The 12,501-nt window shown below is 35.5% G+C and overlaps 1 pseudogene; it reads left to right on the plus strand.

Annotated features, from left to right (window-relative positions):
- The first annotated feature begins 3,490 nt into the window (after nt 1-3,490).
- Nucleotides 3,491-3,638, plus strand: LOC112869742 (small nucleolar RNA SNORA70; annotated as a pseudogene).
- The last annotated feature ends 8,863 nt before the right edge of the window (nt 3,639-12,501 follow it).

Below are 12,501 nucleotides of genomic sequence, written 5' to 3' on the forward strand. Positions count from 1 at the left end.
GAATGCATTACTCCTGTGCAATCATGAGAAACCCCAAATAAGAAACATTCTACAAAATACCTGACCAATACTTCTCAAAATTGTCAAGGTAATCAAGAACAAGGAAGTCAAATGAACTGTTACAGCTCCTAGAAGCCTATGGAAAGATGATGAATAAATGTAATATTTACCGTGGATGGGATCCTAGCAGTAAAAAACATTTAGTAAAAACTGAGGAAATGTATGAATAAAGAATGGACTTCGTATAATAATAATGCACTGATACTGTGCAAATATGTTATATATATATTAAATATACCATATTAATGTAAAATGTTATTATAGGAGAAATTGGGTATGCTGTACATGGGAACTCTGTAATATCTTTGTAACTTTCCATAAATGTCAAACTATGAAAAAGAAGGGGATCCAGTTTCCAGTTTTGCACGTAAAATACTTGGAAGTTGCCACTCTGTACGAAAAAGCTGAACAGACTGAAAAATTAATAACTCTTCTTGTGTGCTCAAGAACACAGGATACATTGGGGTGCCTGGGTGGTTCAGTCGGTTAAGCATCTGACTTCAGCTCAGGTCATGATCTCACGCTTCCTGGGTTTGACCCCGTGTTGGGGTCTGTGCTGGCATCTCAGAGCCTGGAGCTTGCTTCTTTCAGATCCTGTGTCTCCCTCTCTCTCTCTCTCTCTCTCTCTCTTTCTGCCCCTCCCCCACTCATGTTCTGTCTCTGTCTCTGTCTCTCTCAAAAATAAATAAATATTAACATTTTTTTTTACAGAAAAGAGGACACAGGGCAAAACACTGCCCTCAAGACGGGACAGACAGCCAGGTGAATCTAGGGAGTTGTGGTTTACCTGAGCAGATCCTCACAGCAGAGCTTTCAAGAACCAGTGCCAGGGCAGGAACACCAGGGAACACAGGCAGTGTAGGAAGGGAAGAATTTTGTGAGGTTTACCTCCAGAAGCTCAAACAGGTTCTCACAGTAAATATCTGAGGAAAATCCCCTTCAGCTCTGGCAGAGGGAAGTGAAAAGGAAGCATTTTGAAATACTGAACGACACCATGTTCTTCTTAACAAGGCCTGCCCTCAGGAGAGACCAATTAACCACAGCCTAACTTGCTAGGGTATTACCACAGCTTAACTGACGTGGCAAAAGGGGGATACCCAATTCCTGCCCTCCCTAGCCATCCTGCTCACTGAACTGGAGACAGAGTAAACAAGAAAACGAATACATAAAAACAAACAAACACTGACAAACACTTGTGAAATTCATAGTCCAAAGGAGTAGACTCACCAGCAGACCTCACAGGACCATAGAAAACTTCCCCTCCCATCACACCTCACACCACATTACTAAAGCCTTATTTACAGCAGTTCCTTTATCCAGTATATCAAGTCCCGTTATCAAGAAAAAAAATTACAAAATATACCAAAAGATAAAAAAACAAGCACAATTTGAAGAGGCAGAACAAGCGTCAGAACCAGATGCAGCAGAAATGTTGGAATTATCAGACCAATGTTTTGAGATTGTTTTCTTAAGTTATCTTTCTGCTGCTTTGTCACTAGAGTATAGAAACAGGATAGATTGCAGCATTATTTACAGCAGCCAAGATATGGAGGCAACCTAAGTGTCCATCAAGAGATGAATGGATAAAGAAGATGTGGGATATATATATATATATATATATATATATATATATATATATATACACACACACACACACACACACACACACACACAATGGAATATTACTCAAACATAAAAAAGAAAGAAATCTCACCAATTGCAACACTATGGATTGTCCTAGAGGCTATAATACTAAATGAAGTAAATCAGCCAGAAAAAGACAAATGCCATATGATTTCACTTGTATATGGAATCTAAAAAAAAAAAAAAAATCCAACAACAACAACAACAAAACCAGATTCATAACTTTAAAGAACAAATTGGTGGTTGCCAGAGAGGAGGGAGAGTGGTAGAGGAATAGGCAAAATCAGTGAAAGGGTTTAAGAGGTACAAAGTCCCAGGTTACCTGTGTGGCTCAGTCCCTTAAGCTTCTGACTCAATTTCAGCTCGGGTCATGATCTCGCCATTTATGAGTTTGAGCCCTGAGTAGGGCTCAGTACTGCTAGCGTGGCCCCTGCTTGTGATTGTCTCCCACTCTCTCTGCCCCTTCCCTACTTTCTCTCTCTCTCTCTCTCTCTTTCCCAAAATAAATAAACTTAAAAAAAAAACAAAAACAAACAAAGAGAGAGGTAGATAAAACAACTATGAGAATTCCTTCCATAGTACACAGGACATAGCTGAAGACAGAATCTTTGAATTAGAGGATATATCAATGAACCTTGAAAACCAAAAAGAAAAGAGAACAGAGACTAAAAAACAAAACAAAACAAAACAGAACAGGTTATCCAAGGACTGTGGGACAAATACAAAATGTGTAACATACACATAATAGGACTACCAGAAGAAGAAAAACAAAATGATAATGTCTGAGAATTTCCCCAAGTTAATATCAAACACAAAACCACAGATCCAGGAATCTCCGAGATCCAGAGATCTCAGGAATCCTACTATGCATGATAAATGCCCCTCAAAAACTACACCTGGAATTTCACTTCAAACTACAGGAAATCAGATGCATAGAAATAATCCATAGAAAAAATGCCACAGGGAGAAAAAATAAACTCCTTACCTACAGAGGGACATATATCAGAATTGCACTCATAATTAAAGTATAGGGAGGAAAAAAGACTACCAAGTTGGAAATCATTCTTCAAAAGTGGAAAAGAAATAAAGCAGACATTTTCTCAGAGATTGAGGGTATATTTTTGCCAATAAGCCTGCTCTGCAAGAAATGCTAAAATACATTCTCTAGAGAAAGAAAACAAATATAGGTCAGAAACTTAGACAAATGTAAGAAAAGGAATAGTATCAAAGAATTGATATGTAAAGTTAAATAAAAAAATTGTTTTTCTGATCATTGATTGATCAGATATCAATGTGTTAATTATAATAATACCAAAAATGTATTTGATTACATAATCTATGCCTCAGTTAAATGAATGATAATAATGATACAAGGGACAGGAGGAGAAATTAGGATTATTTTGTTATTGTCAGGTACTCACACTGCCCATGATTAGCATTGCATTATTTAAAGGTGGACTTGGATTAGCCTATAAAATGTATATTGAAAACTCTAGGACAAACACTAAAAACAATTTAAAAACGACAACAAAAGAAACAAAACAACAACAAAAGCAAACTGCAGCCAATTAAACCGACCAGGCTCTTTTTTTTTTTTTTTTTTTTTTTTTTTAAATTTTTTTTTTCAACGTTTATTTATTTTTGGGACAGAGACAGACAGAGCATGAACGGGGGAGGGGCAGAGAGAGAGGGAGACACAGAATCGGAAACAGGCCCCAGGCTCTGAGCCATCAGCCCAGAGCCCGACGCGGGGCTCGAACTCACGGACCGCGAGATCGTGACCTGGCTGAAGTCGGACGCTTAACCGACTGCGCCACCCAGGCGCCCCCCGACCAGGCTCTTTTTAGATGTCCAATGACTGCAAACAGCAGCTTCCTTAGTAGTATATGCAGTCTGTTGCTCATATGGCTTGCCCTAAGTACATGGAGACGGACCTTTCTATTGGACATTTATGTCTGACCTCAAGTTGTCTCCGTTCTAGGCCCCAGACAGATATGTGGGGTGCCTTTGGCCCTAGACTACAGCGGCCAAGATCCCCATTGGGCAAACCATCAGATCCACCAGTTCCACACCACAAAACAAGGACAGAGGTCCTATGCAGGGTCAAGTTCAAGTTATCTGGCTGCTGGAAGACCCACATCTTCAAGAAGAGAGGCTTTACTAAGTTTAATATGAATGAATTTGAAGACATGGTGGCTGAAAAGAAGCTCATCATTGTTGGCTGTGGGGTCAAATATATTCTAATTGTGGCCCTAGAGAAATGGCAGGCCCTACATTCCTAAAGTCATCAGCTTCAGTCACTGCCTAATCCTTAATCACCAATAAAACCTACTTCCTGTCCCTCCCAAAAAAGAGTTAAAAATAAAAGCAAAACAAACAAACTACCAAATTCAGTTGATCCTTGAAAAACACAGGTTTGAACTGCACAGGTCCATTTATACATGGATATTTTAGACTTTAGTAATATAAATGTATTTTCTCTTCCATGGATATTTTAGACTTTAGTACTATAAATGTATTTTCTCTTCCTTATGATTTTCTTAATAACATTTTCTTTCTCTAGCTTGTACATTGTGAGACTGTAGTGTATAATACATATACATAAAATGTGTTAATGGACTGTTTATGTTATTGTATATCTTCCAGTCAACAGCAGACTATTAGTAGTTGTTTCTGGGGCATAAAAGTTTTAGGTAAATTTTCAATTGTGCAGTGGAGGGGTGGGTTTGTGGAGCTTCTAATCCCCATATTATTCAAGGGTCAACCATATAAGTGACTTGCTAAGAAAGGAGAGAAAATGGAATCATAAAATATGTACTTAAAACCACAAAAGGCAGAAAAAATAATGGAAGACAAAAATAGGAATAAAAACAAAGGCAACAAATAGAAAACAGTAATGAATATAATAGATATCAATTCAATTGTATATTGGATAGCAATAATCACTTGGAATGTCAATGGCCTAAATGTACCAATTAAAAGACAAAGATTTTCAGTCAATCAAAAAGAAGACCTATCTATATAGTGTTTATAAGAAATCCAATTTAAATAAAAAGGCACATGAATTAAAAACAAATGCATGAATAAAGATGTACTATGCTAATACTATTTAAAAAAAAAATAAATTAACGATATCAATTTCAAATAGAACAGAATTCAGAGCTAAAGTATTATCAGGGATAGAGGCAGGGCATTACAACAGTGATAAAATGTTTATTATATAGGAAGACATAACCATCCCAACTGTTTATATACCTAACAGTAGACCACCAAACACATGAGGCAAAAACTAATGGAACTTCAAAGAGAAATAGATGAATCCATATCTAAGTTAGAGACTTCAACACCCCTCTATCACAGATGGACAGATCTGGCAGGCAGAAAATCTGTAAGAACACAGTTGAACTCAACAACACCAGCTATCACCTGGATATAATTGACATGTATAAAGTACTTCATCCAACAACAGCAAAATATACATTCTTTTGAAGAATGGAACATTCACCAATACAGACCACATTCTGGGCCATAAAACACCTTAACACATTTAAAATACAAGAAACAATGCAATGCTTACTCTCAGACCACAAAGGAATTAAACTGGAAATCAGTAACAGAAAGATAGCTGGAAAATCCCAAAATACCTTGAGATTCAACAACACACTTCTTTTTCTTCCTTCCTTCCTCCCTCCCTTCCTTCCTTCCTTCCTTCCTTCCTTCCTTCCTTCCTTCTTTCTCTTTCTTTCTTTCTTTCTTTCTTTCTTTCTTTCTTTCTTTCTTTTAAAAACAACACACCTCTAAATAACACATCAATCAAAGCAGAAATCTCATAACAAATTATAAAATATTTCTAATACAAGGTTAATATATAAGTCAATGGATTTTCTATGTACCAGGAATTATTATAAAGTGTAACTTTAAAATTAAAGACACAAAACTTTTCCCATCAGCAGCCAAAAATATGAAATACATAGGTATAAATCTGGCAAAATATGTACAAGATCTGAGAAAACTATAAGACTGTGATGAATAAAATCAAAGGACTAAATAAATGGATAGATATTTCATGTTTATGAATAGGATGGCTCAGTATTGCCACAATGTCATTTCTTCTCAACTTGATACATAGATTCAATGCAATTCCCATCAAAATCCCACCAAGCTATATAGTGGATATCAACAAAATGATAAACTTTATATAAAGAGGCAAAAGAGCCTGAATGGCCAGCCCAATATTGAAGGAAAAGAACAATGTTGGAGAACTGACACTACTCTACTTCAGGACATATTATAATGCTATAGTAATCAAGACAGTGTGTGGTATTGGTGAAAGAATGGATGAAGAGATCAATGGAATATAGTAGGGAGTCCAGAAATATACCCCCACAAATATAGTCAATTGATCTCTGAGAAAGGAGCAAAAGTAATATAATGGAGCAAAGACAGTCTTCCAAACTAATGGTACTGGAACAACTGTACATCTACATGCAAAAAAAAAAAAAAAAAAAAAAAAAAAAAAAAAAAAAAAAAATCCCCCAAAGAATCTAGAACCAGATCTTACATTCTTCACAAAATTTGACTCCAAATGGATCATAGACCTAAGTATGAAACACAAAAGTATAAATTCCTTGACTATAACACAGGAGAAAACTTAGATGACCTTGGGTATGGTGGTGGTGACTGTTTAGATAACACACCAAAGGCATGATCCATGAAAAAAAAATCAATTATCTAGACTTAATTATAATTGAAAACACAAGTTCTATGAAAGACAATGTGAAGACAATGAGAAGATAAGCCTCAGATTTAGAGAAAATATTTGCCAAATTCCATGAAAGATTGTTGTCCAATATATAAAAAGAACACGTAAAACTAAACAATAACGACAACAAAAAAAGATGAAAGATTCAGACACCACACCAAGTCAGATATACACATGGCAAAACAGCATATGAAAAGATATTCCACAACCTATTTTATCATGGAAATGTAAATTAAAACAATAGCAAGATAACACTACACACTTACTCGAATGGCCAAATTTCAGAACACTAACATCAAAAGCTGGTGAAGATCTTAAGCAAAGGAAACTCTCATTTACTGCTGGTGGGAACACAAAGTGTACAGCCACTGTGAAAGATAATTTGGCAGTTTCTTACACAACTAAACACACTATCACTACAAAATCCAGCAGTGGTACCTAAGGAACCATACGATCCAACCCTAGTACATAGGATAAGCAGTCTTAGGTATTTATCCAAAACACCTGAGAATTTATGTCAGCACAAAAACTTGCACACAAACATTCATAGTAGTTTTTTTTTTAATTTTTTTTTTCAACGTTTTTATTTATTTTTGGGACAGAGAGAGACAGAGCATGAACGGGGGAGGGGCAGAGAGAAAGGGAGACACAGAATCGGAAACAGGCTCCAGGCTCCGAGCCATCAGCCCAGAGCCTGACGCGGGGCTCGAACTCACGGACCGCGAGATGGTGATCTGGCTGAAGTCGGACGCTTAACCGACTGCGCCACCCAGGCGCCCCAGAACATTCATAGTAGTTTTATTTATAATTGTTGAAACTTGGAAGCAACCAAGATGTCCTTCAGTAGGGGAATGGATAAACTGTGGTACATCCAAACAATGGAATATTATTTGGCACTAAAAAGAAATGAGCTGCCAAACTCATGAAAGGATATGGAGGGAACTTAAAAGCATATCACTAAGTGAAAGAAGCTAATCTCGAAAAGGCTACATACTATATGATTCTAAATTTATGACATTTTAGAAAAGGCACAGCTATGGAAACATTTAAAAGATGAGGTTTGCAGAGGAGGGAGGTATGGAAAGGCAGAACACAGAGGATATTGAGGGCTGTAAAATACTGTATATGATACCATAGTGATGCATACATGTCATTATATATTTGTCCAAACCTACATAATGTACAGAACCAACAGTGAAACCAACAGTGAAACATAGATACTGGGTGATTACAATGTTTCAGTATAGGTTTATTAATTGTAACAAATGTACTATTATGTAGGGATGATTGATACTGTAGGGAGTCTATATGTGGATGGCATCAGAGGATATATGGGAAATCTCTGTACTTACTTCTCAACCTAAAATTGCTCTAAAAATGTAAAGTCTTGATTAAAAATACAACATGAAAAAAAACTTTGTAGACAAAGTTAGATAGATAATTTATTTCCAGCAAATCAGATCTAAAGAAATTTAAAAAAATACCTTAGGTACAAGAATATGATATCAAAGAATAAGTTGAATGAAGATGAAGATTAAACATAATTTTATAATGTGTGTGTGTACATATGTTTTCCCCCTTATTTTTAACTTCTCTCTGACAGGTGCTGAACATTTTCCACCTCCAGGTTATACAGGTCTGTCACAAATACTCTATTCTACAGGTTATAGAATGAGAGTAGCCCTAGACAATACATAAACAAATGAGCATGGCTATCTTTTAATAAAAAATTTTTTACACAAATTTTATCTCAAACTACATTATTATCCACCAAAAATATTCAAAATTAGTATGAAACTGTCTGATATTATTATTATTATTATTATTATTATTATTATTATTATTATTTTAAGAGAGAGAGCATGAGCTGGGGAGAGGGACAGAGGGACAGAATCTTAAGTAGGCTCCATGCCCAGTGCAGAGTCCATTGCTGGACTTGATATCACAACCCTGGGATCATGGCCTGGACTGAAACCGAGTCAGACACTCAACCAAATGCACCACCCAAGTGCCCCATAAATTTTGGTATGAAAAAATGTAAACTCTAACATAAAATTAGTAAGAGATATGAGAAGGAAGTTCACCAAATAAAAAAAAGAGAGAGGGGTAATACACAAGTGAAATATATCCATATTTACATCTAATAAAAGAAATAGAACTTGAAGCAGTAACTAGCTTTTTGTGAAACTAGAAAAAAAATACCATAATTGTTTCCCCTTTTGTTTCTGTGGCTGTTTTTATGGTATCATCCAGTATTGGTACTTGGCTAGATGAGTGGGAACTTTCAGCTGTGGCTAGTTAAACCAATTATTACCTAATATTTCTAGTGACAGGAGTACAAAGTAAAGCAAGAGCCCTAAGTTAGCATGCCCTTTGGCTCATCTACCCCTCTTTGAGAATTTATTCCTAGAGAAAACTTTTTTGTTTGTTTTTTTATTTTTTTTTTTAACGTTTATTTATTTTTGAGACAGAGAGAGACAGAGCATGAACGGGGGAGGGTCAGAGAGAGGGAGACACAGAATCAGAAACAGGTTCCAGGCTCCGAGCTGTCAGCACAGAGCTCGACGCGGGGCTTGAACTCACAGACCGCGAGATCATGACCTGAGCCTAAGTCGGCCGCTTAACCGACTGAACCACCCAGGCGTCCCTGTTTGTTTTTTAATGTATATTGGAAATCTACTACCCTAGTATGGTTCAGACTTTAATATATAAATTACCTAAGTCGCTGGGAAATAATTGTTAATGACATGCAGGAAATTTTACAAAACTATCACATTAATAAAGCAGGTTACAAAAGAGCATTATGTTCTTTTTTCCTTAGAATTACTTTCATATGCATCTTTTTATAGAATACAAAAAACCATAGTTGCTAAAATCTTATGGATAATATATGTATGTATTATTTCATACATTGTACTCACTTTCTATTATAATACACGCTGCTTTTTTGGAAAATAAAGTTTTATCATAGCATGTAATGAAAATATACATTTTTCTGAAAAAGAAATTGTTAAATGAGCTTAGTATCAGTATGGAAAATAACCCATACTCACAGAATATATTAATTATTACTATTTAGGGAATTATAAATTTTCTAGATTTCATATAATCACATATATGAAGTTTTATAATTATAATAACTTTATTAATACATTTTAGCATTCTGAAGATGAAATGTGAATTTTTAATGAATGCACAAACTATTAATAAGCATAATTGTTAACTGCTGCATAATTCTGCATAATTTTACATAATTGCACATAGTATTATTGTGTTGAAACCTATTTAGTTATTCCTGGACAATGATGTGTTTTATTTAAATATTGTAAACGGTCCTGAAATACATATTCATATGTATTTGCAAGAATTAATAAACAGATGTATAAATATCATTTCATTTAACAGATTTCTAGAATGTATATTGCTATGTGAAAATACCTAATATTTTAATAGACCTTTGTATATAACATAACTTTTCTCTCTTAGAAAACATGTTAAAATTAATTTTTGTTTTTTAAATTTTTTTTTTCAACCTTTATTTATTTTTGGGACAGAGAGAGTCAGAGCATGAACGGGGGAGGGGCAGAGAGAGAGGGAGACACAGAATCGGAAACAGGTTCCAGGCTCTGAGCCATCAGCCTAGAGCCTGATGCGGGGCTCGAACTCCCGGACCGCGAGATCGTGACCTGGCTGAAGTCGGACTCTTAACCGACTGCGCCACCCAGGCGCCCCTAAAATTAATTTTTGAGATGTTAGCAGTTTAGTATTAATTAAATATTGTTCTCAAAAATTGGTTAAAACCTAAACTAATAAAAAATTATATTTTTGGAAGGAGTGCTAATTTTAGAAATGGGCATTTTTTCATGGAGGATAAAACAATGAGTAAGTTGGTCTAGTTAGGCAAGACATCTGAGGACACTGGATGGTTTTCAGGAAAATGATAAAGAGGTTGAGAAAAACATAAAAGGAGATGCGCATGATAGGTAGTCTTGACTACTCTTCCTGGCCCATACCAACTTGTACACTTTTATTATTTCGATATTAAGCAATTAAGTCCTGCCATTTCCCTACACTACAGACTGAAATTTGAAGAAGTAAAGAAAAATGTATTCAGTTAAGGGTTTTATTATTCTTATAAAGTCAGAAATCGACTTCAAAACACATTTTTGGGCAAACTATGGAAATAGTCAAATGTTAAATTTGAGCAGCCTAATTTTATGCTATGGCTAAAGACATCTGTCTCAGACAAACTTGCATGTGAATGGTGAGTTTCCACCAGGAGGTTGGACGCTGCCTGATAAAGTGTGTTGCTCAGTACCTTTACTACATTTGGAAGGAAAACAAAGCCAGTTTTGCTGAAGGTGAAAGACAGCAGGACCACATATAAATCCCTGCATTGTTCCTAGATTTTAACTTCTCTGCATCTTCAGATACATGCTTTAGCTAAAAATTTCTCCTCCTAAGTCTTACAAACTAGGAACAGCTTAATGTGTACATATTAGTTTTCCTCACCTGGAAAGAAATTTCTTTTTGGGACTGTCTCTGTATTGGGATGGGATTTTGTATGTATGAAATTGTATTCTGAAAATATTCCATAGGGCCTTTTGAGATAGGCTAGCATCACTCCCCTGTAGAATGTTCCCAACAGTATAAAAATACACATGTACCAGGGCACAAACTAATCACCATCACGTGAATAGAATTTAAATTTAACACGGAGTGGTTATCTAGCAAGAAAATCTAGAGACTTTGCAAAGTATGGACTTTATAGCCTATGGGCAGTGTGAACTAAATGCAGGCTTTTGGATTAGGGGAATGAAAGCATCAATATATGTAATTATTCATTCCTGTATTTATCAACTAGTGAATGCTGACGACAGAGAATATTAGCAAGAATAAAGCATAGTCATAGTCTCTACCCTCAAGGAAGCAACAAGACAAATTGCAGATATCTAAGAACTATTCAAACATAAATTACTTTGATGTATGGGATGAGAGATGATCCTGAAAGCAGAAAATCAGATATGTGACCAGACTAAAAACCTGATTAAGTGATTTATTCATCTCTAATTATTAAATATGAGATTAAATATATATACATTTTAGATTTTTTAACATGGAAGAATATAAATAGAAAACTAAAATTTACTCTGTATCTTCCACCTAGAAATTACAACTGTTTGTATTTTGGTGATTTTTTTAGATCTTTACAAAATTACCAAGAGACCATTTAGAATGAAGGTTCTTATTATTGCTAATTATCTCTTTATATTTTATAATGTAGTTAATGATTGTAGATATATGTACAATTAATATTGCAATTCTTATTTGTAAATGTTCACAACCCAATTTTTGTTTCAATGCATATTATTTTAATTATGTTTCTATTATTATGCTTTAATTTCAATTCCATACATTCTTCAAAGTTTAATGCCGCCATACCATTTCCCCCTATAATATCACTAACACAAAACTTTGTATATTAGTCCATGTTAAATATTGAGATGAATAGGATGTTAAGCTGTAGAATAATGGAGAAGTAATGAAACAAATCAAAAACTGCATGCTAATTTATTTTTGTTTTCCAAAGTCCATTTGTTTAGTCAGGTTAGACAGCTATAACAAAATACCTCAGCCTGAGTTACTCAGAAAACAACCATTTATGTGTTACAGTTCTGGAGGCTGGTAAGTACACCATTAAGGTTCTGGCCAATTCAGTGACTAGTGAGAGCCAGCTCCCCGGCTGGTAGACAGCCACCTTCCATCTCTGTGCTCACATGGCTTTTCCTCCTGTACTCCTGGAGAGAATGAGCTCTCCTGCCCCTTCCTCTTCTTTTAAGGGCATTAATCCAATCATGAGGACCCCACCTTCATGATGTAATCTACGTAGAAAAGCCCCACCGCCAAATACCATCACACTGAGCTAAGGTTTCAACATATTAATTAGGCAAAGGGAGAGAGAGACACAAGCATTTGGTCCATGGCACCATTTACAGTGTTTCCCCAAGGCCTGTGTCTTTTACCACTGATTAACA

Source organism: Puma concolor, chromosome A3 (genome assembly GCF_028749965.1).
Source record: "Puma concolor isolate L17-30 chromosome A3, mPumCon1.1.hap2, whole genome shotgun sequence".
NCBI classification, from domain to species: Eukaryota; Metazoa; Chordata; class Mammalia; order Carnivora; family Felidae; genus Puma; species Puma concolor.